The sequence below is a fragment of the Hypanus sabinus genome, chromosome 30, assembly GCF_030144855.1.
Source record: "Hypanus sabinus isolate sHypSab1 chromosome 30, sHypSab1.hap1, whole genome shotgun sequence".
NCBI classification, from domain to species: Eukaryota; Metazoa; Chordata; class Chondrichthyes; order Myliobatiformes; family Dasyatidae; genus Hypanus; species Hypanus sabinus.
In genome coordinates, this window is record NC_082735.1 from 39989872 (window position 1) to 40009182 (window position 19311).

The 19311-nt window shown below is 38.5% G+C and overlaps 1 protein-coding gene across 6 annotated transcripts in view; it reads right to left on the bottom strand.

The window, feature by feature from the left end:
* LOC132383599 (phosphatase and actin regulator 4-like) overlaps positions 1–19311 on the bottom strand; it is a 300611-nt gene that overhangs the window by 153753 nt on the left and 127547 nt on the right. For 4 of the 6 annotated variants that reach the window (XM_059954780.1, XM_059954785.1, XM_059954779.1 and 1 more), the window contains exon 2: positions 17680–17762. The exons of 1 other annotated variant lie outside the window; for it this stretch is intronic. The gene's annotated coding sequence lies outside the window, so the exon portion shown is untranslated. Of the gene's footprint in view, positions 1–3715; positions 3735–17679; positions 17763–19311 lie in introns of those variants that run through there. One more of the 6 variants, XM_059954783.1, reaches the window with a different exon arrangement.

Consider the following 19311-nt stretch of genomic DNA (forward strand, 5'->3'; position numbering starts at 1 on the left):
AGTTTGGAGTTCAACTCCAACGTCTCCTGTAAGGAGTTTCTACGTCCTTCCTGTGGAATGTATGGGTTTACTCTGGGTGCTCCAGTTTCCTCCTACAATACAAAGACCTACCAGTTTGTAGGTTAATTAGCCATTGATTAGGCTAGTGATTAAGCTAGCGTTAAATTGGAGCCTGCGGGCTGGTGTAGCTCGAAGGGTCAGAAGGGTCTATTCACTTAACTTAAGAAATAAATATAAAGACAAAATACAGACTACAGTTTTGTTTCTCGTATGAATTGGTTTTTGGATATTTGTGTATTTGCATTACTGAACCATTTTCTCTAACTACTATCATACATTAAATTTTGATAGAGATAAGATAATGCGGGGCATAGATAGGGCAAATAGTCAAAATCATTCTTCCATAGCATGGGTGCCAAAAACAAGACAGCATAGGTTAGAGAAAAAAGAGTTTTAAAGGGGATTTGAGAAGAAAGGTTTAACTTATTTCTTTTTTAAACACAGAATGGTTGATATCTGCAATGTGCTGTCAGAGGAAGTGGTGCAATATACATTTAAGAGACATTTAGAAGCACTTGTGAACAGGCAAAACATAAGACCAGAAGACACAAAAGCAGAATTAGGGTATTTGGCCCATTGAGCCTGCTCTGAAATTCAATCATTGTTGATTTATCATCCCGTTCTTCCCCAATCTCCTGCCTTCACCCTGTATACTTTGATACTTTTATTAATGAAGAACCTATTAACCTACACTTTAAATATTGGTAAGTTTGGATGTAATGCAGATAAACAAGATATATCTGGATGGAAAATAAGGTCGGCAAGGAAGTGGAGGCCACCCAAGGATACAGTTCTGTACTATACAACTCTCATCACTAATGGACATTTAGGAAGAGAAACTAGGGTTGAAACCACTTGAACCACTGTAACTCTTATTCATCAGGGAAGAAGAGAGATTATAACAGTAATTAATTATAGACATTCATATAGTAGTATCAGTTTGATTTTAACATAATCCAAATTTCTAATCAAGTCAGACTCAATGTCATTTCCTGTTTACAGAAGCATCAAATCAAATTCCAATTAGCAAAAAGACACAGGAATATTCCCACAGAAACTTAAATTACTGCATATTTTCAGAACTCACGCTACCTTTAGAATCTATAGTCAATTAACACTAGACCAACACAAAGTAACTAACAAAACAAGGTCTCTGCACAATGATTGGTTTTAATGAAGGCCATGGTCTAATGGTACTGTTCAACATAGCTTATACAATCCAACATCATTGCTGTAGAGTTGAATAAGTCAATGAGAGCATTGCAGTATTTTGACAGTTATCCAAATTTGAAATCATTTCCCATATATGAACTTTAAAAAAAACTTCAATTCATAACTTAAAACTAGCAATTCCAACCGAGCATTAATTAGGAAAAACATGAATGGGCTAAACAAGATTCACAGGCCATGATGCAGATATCGCATCACCATTTACCAAACACTGAGCAACTAGCAATGTTCATTAACTGACATTTTCATTTGATGAGTCATCAAGATGATTCCAATAAAACAAAAAATAAATACATTTTTCCCTTTACTACAACAACTTCAAGTGGAAGAAAGGGGGCTGGAAATCTACTTGATTACTCAGGGTACTGGCATTAGTCAAGTGGTGTACAAATACACTTCACTGAACTTGCCAAAATGTTAGTTAGTAATATACTCTCCAATGTGAATCTGACTGTTCCAATCCAGTTAGTAAAGTAATAATCCTTGGTGAAGCAGTGAAGTAACGCATGTGACTCATGACAATTCCCCAAGCATTTCTTGAACAAGCATGAGGAGATAACAGTTAGGAGGTAAAGTAAGTTAGCTCCTGATCCCCATTCCATGACTTCATAACATGGGTCTTCTGATCAAGATGGTGCTGAGCTGCAGTCTCTATTGAGGGTGTGACTCAGACTCGGCTGTGGTTTGGAGGTTTGATTTTTAGGGATACAGAGATATGTTATGGCTCAGGTTGGATTTAAGAGAATGGATGTGGGGGAGTTAAGAGGCAAGCCAGGGTCCAGGCCTGTTTTCAAAGGCTAACAACACAGACAGGTGACAATGGACTTCTATATTGAACAACACACAATCCACCCTAGACAATGGCAGTTTGAGCAAAGGGAGATTTTCTCCAATGAAAATGTATGTGGTTGTTGGTTTCTAGGGATGAGTGAAGGACGGAAAAATTTGATGAGAAGAAACATTATTCCAGCTACAACTCCAGGTCATACCACTGTTTAAAGGGTACCATATTTTTCAATTGGAAAGTCACTTTGAAGCCTAAATAAGGATAAAGTGCTCAATTTAAATTGGCAGAGAGTCACAAAGACAAGCTTTAAGTCTGCAATGATACATAAGAGGAAATAAAAACACACAATTTCTGCTGAGCAGAAAGATATCTGTGCCTACAGAGAGCAAATAAGCTGTCTGTACAAATATATCTGCAGTCTGTGACATGACATTGAGCATCTCCAGGAGTGACAGACTATTTCCATCCTGCATTTTAATTCAAAGCAAATGGAAAAGAATCACGTGTGGTTGTTTTGCCAAGCTTGGACTAATGATGTAATTGCCTCCTTTGGACAACACAAAGTGACACAAACAATTCAAGGCTCAAATGCAAGCTTTAGATTAGATACTTCTGTTTTCAGTGCAGGCCCATAATTAGAATGTTGCAGCACCTATCATCTTACATAAGAAGCTGTTGGAATGCAATAAACATGCTTTGCTAATCTCATCCTGCGCTTCAGTCTCTGACATTTGTAGTACATGTTAATTATTAACGAATAACCACATTGCTGAGTCACCATTCTACACATCCAAGCTTGATTATTACACTTGACACCAAAGCTATCCCAGAGCTGTGGCCAATCTTTCCACTGATCTTCACATTCACAATTTTTCTCCAAAGGTAACTCACTACATTGTGATTTGGGAGGTTGAGGCCCAGCTGATTTACCCTGGGACAAATGCAATATCTCTGCAATAATCAAGAACCTCATGATAGTCATTCAAGCATTAGCCAATTTAATAGAGAAATGGAAAGTTCTGAGCCAGTTGTCATGCAAACTATAAAAGCAGGAACTGGGTGCTTCCCTTCTGGGAAGAAAGGTTATAATGGGTTAATTATGTACAGATAGCAAACCTCCACAACACACCTAGAGGCTTAGTGCACGATTGTGGAGGCCAACAGTGAAAATTACAAATGTTCCCCATCAGTATCTAGCTTTCCAAAATCACCTTCCTCACAGTTGTAAAGTCATAGAGAAGTACGGCACTGAACCAAGCCCTTTGGCCCATCTAGCCCTGCCAAAACCATTTAAACTGCCTACTCCCATTGACCTGCACTGGGACTACAGCCCTCCATATCCCTACCATCCATCTACCTATCCAAACTTCTTTTAAACACTGAAATCAAGCTTGTATGAACCACCTGTGCTGACAGCTCATTCCATACTCTCACGACCCTCAGTGATATTTCCCCTCATGTTCCCCTTAAATCTCTTACCTTTCACCCTTAACCCATCACCTCAGGTTGTAGCCCACCTAATCCCAGTTGAAAAAGCCTTTTTGCAACTTCCTCCAGTTATCTTTATTCCTAATTTTGGTCAGATCAATGATCTTTATACCACTGTAGCATGCAAAATGTAAAACAGCATTGACAGACCTGGGTTAATTTTTTTCATGTATTTCTACATCATATTAAATTTCAGCACAACCTCTCAGGTGAAGATGGATTCCACTGTGTCTTGGTCACTGCAAAGGGATGGCATATTGGAGACTCAGTATCCTCCTTTATCTATTGAATAGCAAGCAAAACATCTAGTGTACAAAATTAATTTAACCTACAACATTCTTTTGCACAGTAAAGGAGTTATGAAGTCTTTTCAGCATTTGTGTTTTTTAAATATTTTTAACTTGCAACTGCACTTCCTGCGCCAACTCCTCCTCACATATGTCACAAGCTTCTTCACAATGAAGTAGAATATCTTTCAGTTGTTCAGTATCAGTAATCTAGTGCTCTTCACATTAGTACAGGTAACAAGCTTTATTCTTATTTAGAGATATAGCCCTGGCGGTCCAATGACCACTTGCCACCCAATTACATCCATATGACCAATTAACCTACTAACCTGTACACCTCTGGGATGTGGGAGGAAACCGGAGTATGCGGAGGAACCCCATGTGGTCATGGGAGAAAGTACAAATTCCTCACAGACAGGGGCAAGAATTGAACCGAGGTCATGGTGCTATAAAGCACTGTGTTAACCGCTACGCTATGGTTCCATCCATGGTATTCTGAAAGAGGACTTCAGAATCCTATGTACTTACGAACAAGTCTTTCGGGGTAACAATTAAAAGGAGGACAAAAATACAGAAAGAGAAAAAAATAAATTTGAGAAAAAAAGCTTATGCCTGCAAGAGAATCCAGGGCATTCTAAGCACAGCCATTCATCTGAAATACAGCTGTCAGTGAAATAGTTGTGCTGCCAAATTGGAATTCAAAAGCACAGCAATATTATGGCATCCATACATCCAATTTTCAGAAGTTCAATCATACTAAAAAGGCCTTAATGCAAGAATTTTGTGCACATTATTCATTAACTACACATTGTACAAACATATCTCCGTAAATTCCGTGGTGATTCTCCAGTAGAGATTGTTATACTGACCAGATACATAATTTCATCAGTCAAAAACTCAACATAATCTGTCTTCTTAGAGTTGAATTCCTCTTCTCTGAGTTGCTAGCAGAGGTTATTTTTATGTACTTGAACTGTGACAATAGCAACACCATTAACCCGCAGCAGATTCAAGTACAACAATGGTCATCAGATCTACATCAATCAATCAACTGGAACTGGGTGAGGTGCGTAAGTACAAACATAAATACATCCCCACAGCCTTATTAACAGAATTCTTCCTCCCAACTCTCAAAACCCTCTCCTGCTGACAATGACAGCAACCTTTTGTTTAGCAATCCTAACAGCAGCTATTAAAATTCAAAGTAAATTTATTATCAAAATACATATATGTCACCATATTACCCTGATATTAATTTTCTTGTGGGCATACACAGTAGAAGAAAGAAATATAATAGAATCATTGAAAAACTACACAAAGACTGACAAGCAAACAAAGTGGAAAAGATAACAAACTGTAAAAGCAAAATAAAATAATAATAAATAAATAAACAAATATGTAATATTGAAAATATGAGTTGCAGTGTCCTTGAAGTGAGTCTATAGATTGTGGAATCAGTTCACAATTGAGGTGAATGAAGTTATCCATACTGGTTCAGGAACCTGATGGTTGAATGGTAATACCTGTTCCTGAATCTGGTGAGGTGGGAACTAAAGCTTTTGTATCTCCTTCCTAATGATACTAGTGAGAAGAGAGCATAGTCTGGATGGTGGGGGTCCATACTGATGGGCATTGCTTTCTTGTGGCAGCGCTCCTTGTAGATGTGTTCAATGATGGGGAGGGTTTTTTCTGTGATGGACCAGGCTCTATCCACCATCTTTTGCAGGTTTTTTCTTTACTGAGTTTAAATAACATATCTGCATCAAGGAATTATCGAAAGGAGTCTGCAGGTCTTGCTGCACACATGAATATTTATGGCAGAAAACATGGCACTCCACTCGCACTAATCTCTCAGTTTTTGTCTCAATGGAAAAAAGGACAAAGAATGTTCCTTCCATTCTTCATCTCTTGTCTAAAAACACTTAAACTAAGAACCATGCTGGATGCTACTGCTGACTTAAGGGTATGATAAAAGCTTGGCACGGAATGCATAACTGTCAGAAGACTAAAGTATGGCAAGTGCTTCTTCTCTGTCGGAAACAAAAAAGGGATACAATTCCCATCCTCATTATTGCATCAGTTTTCACACTCAACCAGCTGCAGATGAGGTGTTTCAGGACTATCTGCAATACAGTTATACCAGCTATTTACACAAAAGGGCATAACAAATTCCTGGAATTCAGTGATAATGAAACACTGCCTTCATCACTAATCCCATTGCAAACATATACTCCAAAACTAAACCAATGTAGGCTCAATGTTTTTCTTCTTTTAAGAAGGAAAACACAAGATCAAAAATAGGAGCAAATGCAGGCCATACATTCTCCTGAATGGCCAATTCACTTTCTTAAAAAATGTGGGCAATATTGCAACTAGCCGAAATGCCAAGTCCCACAAAAATGAATGTCATAAAATGACAACCCAGACTGGTTCAGGAATAGGTACTACCTAGGAGTTTCCCCCCCAAATTGTGTCGTAGAATTTTTTAAGCTCACCTGAACAATCCAGCACTACTTCAGGACCTTTCCAAATCATCAGGTTCTGGTGTTAAATCCGTAAATACACAACTTCTGACACAGATGATGGAAAATCTGTGGTAATGGCCAATATTGACACTTCAGATTCCAATGGAATGAGTCAGCATTACTTGTCCCTTGGTCTCACCACACCCTCCCTCATACACCGTTTCTTTATTTCCTCTGCAAGGTAATTAACATTAGTACTTTCAGGATTTTCTGAGACATGTGATATTATGGTAGGTGGCACAGTGGTATAGCTAGCTGAGCCATTACCACACAGTGCCAGCAACCTGGATTCAATTCTGATCTCAGGTGCTATTTGTGTGGAGTTTTCACTTTCTCCCTGAAACTGCACAAGTTTCCTCTGGGTTCTTCAGTTACCTCCTGTACCCCAAAGATTTGCAGATTGGCAGGGTTAATTGGCTACTAATGTGAGGGTGAGAGGAACAACTTGTGGAGAGCTGATGGGAATGTGGAGAGAATAAAACTGGTCTTAATAAAGGATTAGTGTAAATGAGTAGTTGATAGTTGGCACTGACTTGGGCTTAAAATACAACTCTATAAATATAAATACATTGTATACCAGTTAAATGGGCCATTGGTTAATTGGGGCAGTGCTTATTTGGGACAACATTTAAAGAACAAAAATTAATCAAGAAAATAGCCAGGGTTCACCTACTTATTTGGGACATTGTCTCTTAATTGGGACAGGATTGCTTAATTGCTGAACAGGTTCTAACTAGCGTCAGTAACGTGCACTTTTTAAATAGCGTCAGGTTAAATAGCTTTTATTTAAAAATTAATTTTAAATAGTTTGTAAATAGTGTCATTTGCGTGTATTTGTGTCTAAAAAGCAGAGACTTTTGTCACTGATAGTGAGAAATAGGCAGTAGGACAATCAGGACTGTTTTGCTCACTGCAGTTTCAAGCATTCAGGCTTGCAGATGCCAGAAATAACCGGGAGTGAAAAAGAAACAATTTCACTATTTCAACAAGTTAGGAACTATGAAGAACGTGAAGGCTTGACAATCATAAGAACATAAAATATAGAAGCAGAATTATGCCGTTTGCCCCATTGAGTCCACACCACTTCATCATGGCTGATCCATTTCCTTCTCAGCCCCAATTTCCTGCCTTCTCCCTGTAATTCTTCATGCCCTGACAAATCAAGAACTTTTCAACCTGTCTTAAATTACCCAATGACGTGTCCTTCACAGCCACACGTGGCAACAAATTCCAGATTCACCGCTCTCATCCTGAATGTTATAATGAAAATGAAGTTATGGAGGATGCAATTGTTGATAGCACTATATGAAGGCAGTCTGTTACCTGCAAAACACACAATATGTTGCAGTCTCGGCCTGAAACTTTGTCTGTACTCTGTGCCATAACAAAGCACCTACGCTCGGTCCACCAGAGAAAGCAGGATCTCCCAGTTGCCACACATTTTAATTCCACATCCCATTCCCATTCTGTTATGTCTATCCATGGCCTCCTCTACTGTCAAGATGAAGCCACACTCAGGTTGGAGGAACAACACCTTATATACCGGCTGGGTAGCCTCCAACCTGATGGCACGAACATTGACTTCTCTAACTTCCGTTAATGCCCCTCCTCCCCTTCTTACCCCATCCCTGACAATATTTAGTTGTTTGTTTTTTTTTCTCTCACTCTGCCCATCACTCTGCCTGTTCTCCATCTCCCTCTGGTGCTCCCCCCCTCCCTTTCTTTCTCCTGAGGCCTTTCGCCAATCACCTTACCAGCTTTTAGCTTCATCCCTCCCCCTCCGGTCTTCTCCTATCATTTCGCATTTCCCCCTCCCCAACTACTTTCAAATCTCTTAGTATCTTTCCTTTCAGTTAGTCCTGACAAAGGGTCTCGGCCCAAAACGTCGACAGTGCTTCTCCTTATAGATGCTGCCTGGCCTGCTGTGTTCCACCAGCATTTTGTGTGTGTTATTTGAATTTCCAGCATCTGCAGATTTCCTTGTGTCTGTGCCATAAGATGCTGCCTGGCCTGCTGAGTTCCTCCAGTGTTTTGTGTGTGTTGCTTGGATTTTCAGTATCTGCAGATTTTCTCTTGTTTGTGATACGATTATCTGCACTGATTTTGTTGATTGTATACACTGGATGAATTCCTCTACAAGTATTAAGATTCAAAGTATGTATGCAGTATACAACCATGAGATTCGTTTTCCCACAGACAGCTATGAAACAGATGTGCTATCTGTTCAAACTAAACATCAAACACCCAATATACAAAAAAAAGCAAATCAAGCAAATGGCAAAAAAAAAACAGTGAAAAACACAGAATATTAAACCACAGAGTCATTAAAACAGTCTAGGAATGTTCACTCTAGTTTAGTTCAATTTAGTACTGTTTTGTTCCATGATTGCAGGGCTGCAAGCACAAAATAGCAATAAAAACAAAGGAGTAACCACAAACACATAACATGAACTGCAGAGTCCAATCCACAAATCGACTAAACCTTCCCTAAGACCCAAATCACAGACCCCTTCCTTCGGGAACAGCGAGCAAGGGGGAGAGTGAGAGGCACTGAACACCCTTCTGTTCTTGTCCTCATTGATTTCAGTCTTGCTGGAGCTTTAATTGGCGAGATCAGTGAGAAATGGAGTCAATCAAGGACTTGCTCCACATTTCCAGCCTTCTTGAACTCCAGGTCACATATCTCACGTGAAAGATATGCCAGAGGTTAGTTAAGAACTTACTACATTGGCATTGGAATTACACGTCAGACTGAGCAAAAATGTAGTGCTCCTTCTCAAAATAGATCTTAATGAACCAAATGAGTTTTTACTGCATTCCAACATCATCATTATTTTACTGGCATCAGCTTTTGATTTCTGAAACTACAATGGTTGGAAACCAATTAGAATTTGTCAGATTATCAGCCCAGGCCCAAAGATAAACAAAAGAAAAATTGAAATTTTATAACTACTCTTATCTGGTCTTTAAAAAAGACAGAAATTCTGACACTTGTCCATGTCTTTCTCTACAACCCACCTTAACCTCTCTTGCACAAAGAGGTTACCTACACAACTAAGGATATCCCAGTATTGGTTTATTTTCTGCAATTGCTGACAAATAAAAAGGTGACAGGCAATTCCAATGTGCTTACACAATGTCTAGAGAAATATTATTCCGATTAACCTCACTCTTTCTCAACTAACTCAATTGACTTTCTCAGCCTGAAATGTCAACTCTTTATTCCTCTCCACTGATGCTGCCTGACATGCTGAGTTCCTCCAGGATTTGGTGTGTGTTACTCTGGATCTCCAGCACAAGAACCTCATGTTTATGACTTGATTTTTCATCACTTTTCCTGAAGTAATTCAATAAGAATGTTTCTACTGGCTGCAATCTAATGAGTGACAAAAACACAATTACCACCAGAACAATTAAAAGGAAATTAGAATTGCTTCCTCTGCCTAAAGAAATACAGTCGGCCCTCCTTATCCGCGGATTTAAACCTAGAAGTTTTCTCTCCAGCACTCGCTTGAGCATGTACAGACTATTTTTTCTTGTCATTTTCCCTAAACAATACAGTATAACAACTACTTGCATAGCATTTACATTGTATTAGATATTATAAGTAATCTAGAGATGATTTAAAAGTACAGGCAGTCCCCGGGTTATGAATGAGTTCTGTTCCTGAGTCTCTTTTAAGTCAGCTTTGAAGTCGGAACAGGTACATCCAGTATTATGTAGCCCCAGTTAGTGAAATGTTTGTCTTAGTATATATTTTACCTTTCTAAGCATATAAAACACTTAAGAAACATATGTATTTCAATAATTAAATCACTGCCTTGCTTAGTAATAATTGTAGCTTTCATCGGGGCAGGGCCTTTCACATGTTCCATTAAAACTGTTCCAATTGTTTACCAACTATAGCCTAACGCTTTTCCAATGACCGATGACGTTTCACCTCTTTCCGATCGCTTTATTACTTCCACCTTATTTTCAATTGTGATCTTGATCATTTTCGTGAATAGAAACACTGCGGATTCAGAGGCCCACTGCCAGGTCCTAATGTCTACTGCACTGAGACAGGTTAAGTAAGGTCTGGGGTTCCGCTGGGTCCTAAAGCCCACTGCATTGAGACGGGTTAAATACGGGGCTTGAGCATCCACGTTTTTTGGTATCCGGGTGGGGGGGGGGGGGGGCGCGGTCCCGGAACCAATCCCCTGCAGATAAGGAGGGTCGACTGTATTAGAATATGAAACCCTTTACCACAATTGACTGTTGAACTAACTACTTAGAAAGCAAGAAATAAAAAAAAACAAAAACAAGACTTAAGAGTAGGCATTCCAATTTGCTGAATCTTCAGATTATTAGGAACCTCAGTTTCATTGTTTTGCTAAAGCCAATTGCCATGCAATAACTCTTCATGTATGAGATCAAAAACTGACATGCCAATCAACTTCAGTAATCAAATGTGTTTCAAATGGCTGTTCCTATGACTCATTGCTACAATTTGCAAAGAACACTTTGACTTGCCCTCAGCTGCAAATCATAATGGGCATCCATTGGCTACATGAGAATTTTCATAAATACTTTCAAGGTTTCATAATGTTTAATACTGCCTTCATATCAGAGCCAGTATCATTGGGAGTGGTTCTTAGCCCATAATCTGTGTTCTTTGTGTTGATTCACTCCCAATCCTTTCAGCTCCAGGATACATTCAGAAGCATGTTTAAAAACTAGCTCTATATTGTACCATATATGGTGACAGCCAAATACAGAACAAGACAGACCATTCAGCCTATCCACTCAATAGTTCCATGTACCACAGGTCATCAACACTAATTCTATTTTCTTTATCAGCAGATTGTGATACATTTTCTCAGTGTTTCCCCCTACATACATCTAACACCAATCTGACAAACAATTCTGTAGACACTAAACTCCAAGTGCTAACTAATCTTTGAACCAAGATTCTTTTTCAGAAGTATCTATAAGATCTGAAAATGAACATCTCATATTGGTGGCCCCCACTTTTGACCACCTAACGTGGAAGCATTTCTTCCTTTCTCGCTCTATTAAACACGTGTATAATCACAAACTTCTAACAGTACAGCCCTCAATCTTCTCATTTACAAAGAAATAGATCATTCTGGACAAGCCAACTGAAACTGCACAACATCCCCAGTGACACATAACACTGTTGATCATCTCTACTGCCATAATATGTGCTGAGTGGAAGGCCAACAAGATCCTCAGGCGGTTTTTATCAAAACCAAACCAGTAAACTGGGACGTCATCAGAATGACCAATAACTGGATTCTTAGGTGAACTTTGAGAAGTCTTTTGCCACTGACCGCTTTCCACATCAAGTAAATTAGTATCACAATTTAACCATACACTAATGATTTCTTCAACAGACTTGATAGGAGATTGAAATCATGTTTATACACTTTCATGATAGTCTGACAAGCTACAAGGATTTGCAGCACGTATAACAATTTAAACTATTAGTAAGATACAAGCAAACCCTGTTTATTCTGATTTTTTAAAATGAAATGTCAATAGCCAATGTATGTCACAAGGGGTAAAGCAGGGGTCAGCAACCTTTTTGCTTCTGTGGGCCAGATCACGTATTAATGAGCGGACGGTGGGCCAGATAAATGCCAGAAGAAACTTGAAATATGGAATTATCCACTTAAATACATCTAGTTATGTTTGGCCTCAAATTAATGAATAATGCATGCTGGAAAATAATTTGTGCCATAGGTTGCCCACCCCTGGGGTAAAGCATTACACTAACCACTATGCTACTGTGGCACCCTACTGAACACTGAATAGAAGTCTCTACCACTCAACATTCCCTCTGTTGTTTATACTGCTGCATGGACCAACCATTGCTCTGAGCTGTAATATTTTATTTTGTAATATTTAGAATGAAAATTTAAAATAAATCATACTTCTGATTTTATATTAATGGATGGGTATAATGAAACATAGTATGACAAAGAAATCTTTCAGGTTGCATAAACTTTTAAACTTAGATAGCATCGGCACTCAGCAAGCCACCAGTTTATTATCAACGAGCTGCTGACTTCCATTCTGTGTTTATTGTTACAATTTGTAGCACTGTTTTAATTTGAAAAACTGACAATGTAAATATATTGAAGCTCTAAAATGTTCCAGAGTAAAGGTTGTGATACATTTATTATTTAGAAAATTTATAGATTATATTCATTAACACAATTAGAGTATTTCAAAACTATATTAACATGATTTCAAAATTATATTAACATTATATAAAAGAAAATTCCAGCTGCACACCGAGCAATTCAGTTAGTATGTGGCCAGGCAGCATTGCAGTTTCAAGGCAACAATAAGCTATTATTTGAAGAATAAATTGCAGAAGTAATGGCAATTGAAGAGTGATCCACAATACAGGTAGTCCCTGAGTTACGAACATCCGACTTACGGACAACTGGTACTTACGAGCCGAGGAAGGAGAACGCCATCTGCCATTTTAAGTCATTGCTGTTGACACTGTGTTGAGTGTTTAACTTTGTATTTGGCTTAAATTTTTCTTAGTAAGATTCACCCTGACCCCGCCCGCCCACCCCCCCACCAGGTTCCGGTTGGCTGGTGGCGCAGTCAGATCAGCATCGGGCTAGAGAACAGAGGTTCCCAAGTTCAATTTAGTGACAGACTGTTCCTGAGCATGCCAGGTTGATGTCGATCCAGTGACTCCCGTACCATCCTTGCCGGGTTAATGTCGAGCACACAACTCGACCTCGTAAAAAAACACTGCCACCTCCAGCTTAAATTCCCATGTGGAAAATTGTGGAGGATCAAATACCCAAACCCAGCAAAGCCCCCAATTGTCCCAATTAATCTCTCTCGGTGCAGTGCAGTTTAGGACCCAGCAGACCTTGGGAGCCAGCGCAGGTCGGAACCCGCCGTCCACAGTGTTTCAGTTCCATTGACGGGAAGCAATCGCGATTGAAAATAAAGTGGAAATAATAAAGCATTTGGAAAGAGGTGAAATGCCATTGGTCATTGGAAAAGTGTCAGGCTACAGTCGGTCAACAATCGGAACAATTTTAAAGGATAGCGGATAAAGTGAGAATAATGGAGCATGTGAAACGCCCTGCCCTGATGAAAGCTATAATTATTACTAAGCAACACAGTGGTTTAATTATTGGAATACATGTTTCTTAAGTGCTTTATATTCATAGAAAGGTAAAATATATACTATATACTAAGACAAACGTTTGACTAACTGACGCTAAATAATATCGGATGTACTTGTTCCAACTTACGTACAAATCCGACTTAAAGACGGACTCAGGAACGGAACTCGTACGTAACCCGAGGACTGCCTGTGTCTCTTCTGAAGCAGCACTGTGGGCTTGAACTACTGCAACAGTTGAACCCATGCTCATGTACCATAGAAATGTGTGAATCTTGATATCAGATGAGCAGAAGGCCTTTGCAAGTACAGTGGATTCTGGTTATTTGGATCATTAGTAACTGAGGACAGCTGCTTATTTGGAACAATTTTGTTCTTAAAGAACAAAACCTAATCAAGAAAATAGCCAGGATTCCCTTTGTTATTTTTGGGACACTAGGGCACACAATTGGGACAGGAGACTCATGCCAAACAGTTTCTAAGTGGTGTCAGCTGCATGTACTTGTATGGCCATTAGAAACTACACCATGCTTGGAGCAAACAGTTTTTAAACAGCATCAGATGTATGTGTTTGCATTCAAAAAGTGGTGATATACGTAACTGATGGCTGACAAGAAATACACAGAACTATTTCACTACTTCAACAGGTTAGGACCTAAAAAGAATTTGAAGGTATCGGCAAACACCTTTAATGTTACAATGAAAATGAAGATCTGGAGGATGCAATTGTTGAAAGCATTATATGAAGGTAGCCCATTATCTGCACTAGGTGTTTGTGCTCATTTACAGTCAATCAAAAGAACACGGCAGCATACACTGGATAAATTCCTCTGTCAACAACTATTAGGAACTAATACACTTTCAGAGTACTGCAGTAGTTAGTATTGATACTGTTCTAATTTGTTCCTTTTTTATTTTAATATATAACTTGTTGCTCAGCTAAATGGTAGCTTGTCTTTTTTAATACCTTTTTAGATATTTCCATGAAACTTCAGCTGATTTAGGCAGTTGCTTAATTGGGGCAAAATGTAATGGGCCTGATGTGTCCCAATTAACTGGAATCCATCATACTACTGTAGACACTGGTCATTTAGGCAATCTTCAACATGACCCATCAGGAATCACAATAATAAAAAAAAACACTATATTAGCTTGGTGTTCTGTAGCATCTATTAATAAAATATTATAGTTGTTACGAATAATCTAGATCATAATAGATAGGGAAAACAACAGTTCATTATCTGGTGTAAACTACAAATCACTAAGCTTTAAAAAGCTTGGCTATAGGAGTTTAACAAAGGCTGCCATTGTAAAAAAAAAAGAATATTTGCATTTTTATAGCCAATAATCATAACTACAGGATCTTTAAGTGAGCTCTAGTGCCAATCATCTCTTTTTTGATGGCATTCAGTAAACTGCAATTGCTTTAGGATTTCAGAAGTGGACAAGTAACCTTAATTCCGGTTATTGACCCTATCCTGAAGTGCTCTATGGTCAGCTACAGGAAAATGTTCCGAGAATTGGAAACCACAAAAGAAAAAGACATGAGGCCAGGGAAAATGTGGCAAATATAAGGGGGGGGGGGGAAGAGAGAGACAGAATTAATTCATAACTAGGCCATTGCTTCAAAAGAGGCTTTATTTATGTCTCAAATGGGAGGATCATTACCTAGTGTATTAATCAAGATCTTTTTTACTGAACAGTGCCAGAGTACAAATATAGAAACACTTCTTGATCCCACCTTTTCACAGTCACTGACTAACTCACACTACCAAGAATCTGTTCATTTTCAAGCATCACCAACACATACATCCATACCATGCTCTGCCTTCCCATTGCTACCAAATAATTTAGGCAAAAGCATCTAGAACACCTTCAAAAGCTGATGCCTCAAAAAGGTGGCATCCATCATTAAGGACCCCCATCATCCAGGACATCCCTCTTTTAATTGTAACTATAAGGATGGTGGTACAGGAGTCTGAAGACACACGTACAACATTTTAGGAACAGCTTCTTCCCCTCCACCATCAAATTTCTTAATAGACAATGAACACATGAACACTACCTCACTACATTTTCCTCTCTTTTTGCACTATTACACAGTTATCATTACATATTGCAATGTACTGCTGCTAGAAAACAAATTCCATAACCTATGCCAGTGATATTAAACCCGACTCTGAAAAATGGTAGGTACTGTTACACAACCAGTAAAACACCATTAACTGAATGATAATGGTGAGCAGGTCAGTACTACTGAAGTCTTTGAGACTACTAGACAAGTATATGGAGGAATTTAAGGTAGGGGGTTATATGGGAGGCAGGGTTTGAGGGTCGGCACAACATTGTGGACCGAAGGGCCTGTAATGTGCTGTACTATTCTATATTCCATGTTCTATAAACAGAAGATACCTGCCCTGCTCATGATCTACAGCACCTTTCAATTGTTTCTATTTTAGAACACTAATCTTCCACTCAAAATTGGATGAATTTTCAAGCAGACACAGTGGAGTTGAAAGTGTTCATCTAGGATTTTCTCTCAGGTCTCACATACAGCAGTGTCTACGAAATTAACTACAGACTCCAGAGCAATCCTGGATAGCTCTGATGGTGTTAGATGGGATAAAATAGAACAACCAACATATATGAATTCAAGAACTGGTCTCTTCTTGCTTCACTCATAATTTTTGATGTATAACTATCAGCTCATTTTTGGGCTCCATTATTTTAGAATACTCTGTACTAGAAGGAATTTTTGACAATCACCCTCATCGTTGCCTGTGTATACTGCAAAATTTCTCTGTATCATTTTATTCTGCATTGTTATTACCATCCCTTGTATTAGCTCAGTGCATCAATGTGATGAAACAATCTATACGGATGGCATACAAAACAAAACTTTTCACTATACATTTGACAATGATTTTTAAAAAAATACCGGTTCCTTTAAACCTCTGAAAACAAGTTAGAACTTAATGTTCATTAGATCACAAGCACCAAGTATTTTAATTTTTTTTTTAAAGAGATATATTGTGGTAACAGACTTTTCCAGTCCAACGAGCCTGCAACACCCAGAGGAAACTCACTTAGTCACAGGGAGAATGCACAAGTTCCTTACAGACAGCAGCGGGAATTGAACCTGAGTCACTGGTGCTACAAGAGTGTTACGCTAACCACTACAATATAGTGCCGCCCCTACTTCTACTCCTCTTAGAGGGAATAAAGACAAATTTTAAAATAGATTACCCCAGTTGAACAATTGGATGAACAGTGGGCTGTAAATTCTTTGGAATTCTGAACTTCAACTCAATGAATGCTCCATTGCTCAGTATGGTAAAGAACAAAATAATGCCAAAAGCATTGTTGCGGATTCTTGCCATCTCACAACACCCTTGACCCATATTCTGTCAGGAAAGAGGTACAGGAGCATCAGGACTAGGACTGGCAGCATCTTCTCCCAGACTCTGAGACTAACAAATACCCTGCCACCACCAAGGTCTCATCACTAGGTCAGCCAGCTACTGACTTGCTCACTTCACATGTATTTTGGATCATATTTTATTAATTTATTTGTGGTAATATTTTATTTTATGTGTTGTATATATGTATTATGGGTGCACTATGGTCCAGAGGAACATTGTATCCATTTACAGTTAGAAGACAATAAATAGGCCATTAGTGGACAAGAGGATCAATAATGAGATTAGTTGAAAAATGCAGTTCAAAAAGATTAGTTAAGATCTAATTTGTTGGCCAAACAGGTTCAAAGAACCTAATGATACATTCCTAATTATTTCATTCCAATCTGAAGAAACTATTGGTTCCAAATGTCTGTTGCTTCTTTCCCCAGTTCTTCTGAACCTGTCTGGAAGATGCCAGAGATCCTGTTGTCCCAAGGCAAAAACTTCCCAGTCTAAGAGATATTAATTTTGTTTGGGGATCTTCTGGAATCCAACTGACAACAACCTTAACCCTAACCCTAAATATATCAACAATGCAAAATTTGCAGCAGTTTTCTCAGATCAAGTTGTTGTAAATAACTTTAAGATTTTTTGTGTAGGAAAAAGCACCTGCTATAATCAAATTTTCCAGAGTTACAATGGTATCAATGTCTTCCAAAATTAGTCAGAAAATCCATACCAGGCAATCAACTGGAGACTTCAGTAAAGTGCCAATGGAGAACTGTTTGTCTTCCCATTCTTGACTTCACAGATCCACAGCATCTGAGAGAAAACGAGAAGTTGGCTTGCATGAGTGCTGTTGAACCTAATCCATGGCTTCTGTGATGGAGTATTTAGTTAAGATGGTATGGTACAGAACCCACAATTTACGCTGTTTTATAAGACATGCCACATAATGAGATGTACGTTTTGCTCAAGATAACAATGCAAATACCATGTCCTGTACATCTGAAGTTTATAAAGATGAAAGGTGCATTATCAAAAGACCTATAAAAATATCACAGGCATTTCTTCATTTGAGTGTTTTTGAACATTGAGATTGTACTTGTGGACAAATACAAGATTGTATATCTGTAATCAAAAAATAATAAAACCAAAACTTTATTCTATGATTTTATAAAATTTCAGAGGTTGGGGATAAGAAATTATTTCCCATTTCCCCCTCTAATTTCATACACAGGTTTAAGAAAACATGAAAAGCAGTTATATCTTCACCAAGATGACCACGTGTGAACCCAATCACCAGTATCACCAGGATGAGGATTATTAATTCTGTACTTAATTCTAAACTTTCCTGCCGATATATTAACAGACAAAATCACAAATGAACGCAGAACCGACAAAATTCAGCTGCCCTCTGTTGCAACAAAGGTCAATCAGTACTGAATAAGATAGACAACCAAAGTAAAACATCGACACAGATTGTCCGACTGCAGAATGCTGGAAATGTTGACAGAAATATGCATTCCTTACATTCAAAATCAATTTCATAATATCAAACATATATTTACCAATATCCATCCCATTAAAATTGATTACAATTTCCACAAATAAAACCCAATTCCAACATATTTTCTTACACTACTGGGGCCCAAAAGAGAATCCACTCTGGAGGCACAGAATAAACACCTCTTGTTTTTGACTCTTAAAGTTACTTTTCCAAGTGTCACGTAGAATAATGTAATTGCTAACAGATGACATTGTTCATAATAGAAACTGCTGTTCTACAATTCACAAACACCATAATTGAGTTGTTGAGTCTGCTGTAACGATGTCAGTGGAAGGCGACTGCTTTAAGTTTGTTCCTAATAGAAGTAAAAGGCTGCAGTTTTCATCGTGCATATAAAACAACTCACGCAAGTTTATTCACAAAATCCTGTACTGGTGACCCTGACACTCTCGGAGAACTCCAGAGTCACGTGTCAATTACACAGTTGCTTTGAAACTTCTGGAGTTTTGGGAGCAGTATGCTACTGCATGGTTTTCACTGGCAGAAGCACAATTCGCACTGTGAGAAATCACCGTGGACAATACCAAATTTAATATGTAATAGCAGCCTGAATTTAGTTCCCTAACAGCCAGAGTAGCGAATCTGCTTGAACACTCACCTAAACGTGATAAATACAGTTGCAAGGAAAAGTCTGTGAACCCTTTGCAATTACCTTGTTTTCTGTTTTAATTACTCATAAAATGTGGTCTGACCTTTATCCAAGTCGCAATAATTCAGATTGCCGGGTTTACTATACACCATAAAGATAGGACTGTCAAGTCTCTCAAAAGCAGAGGTGGAGGTGTATGACTCATGATCAAC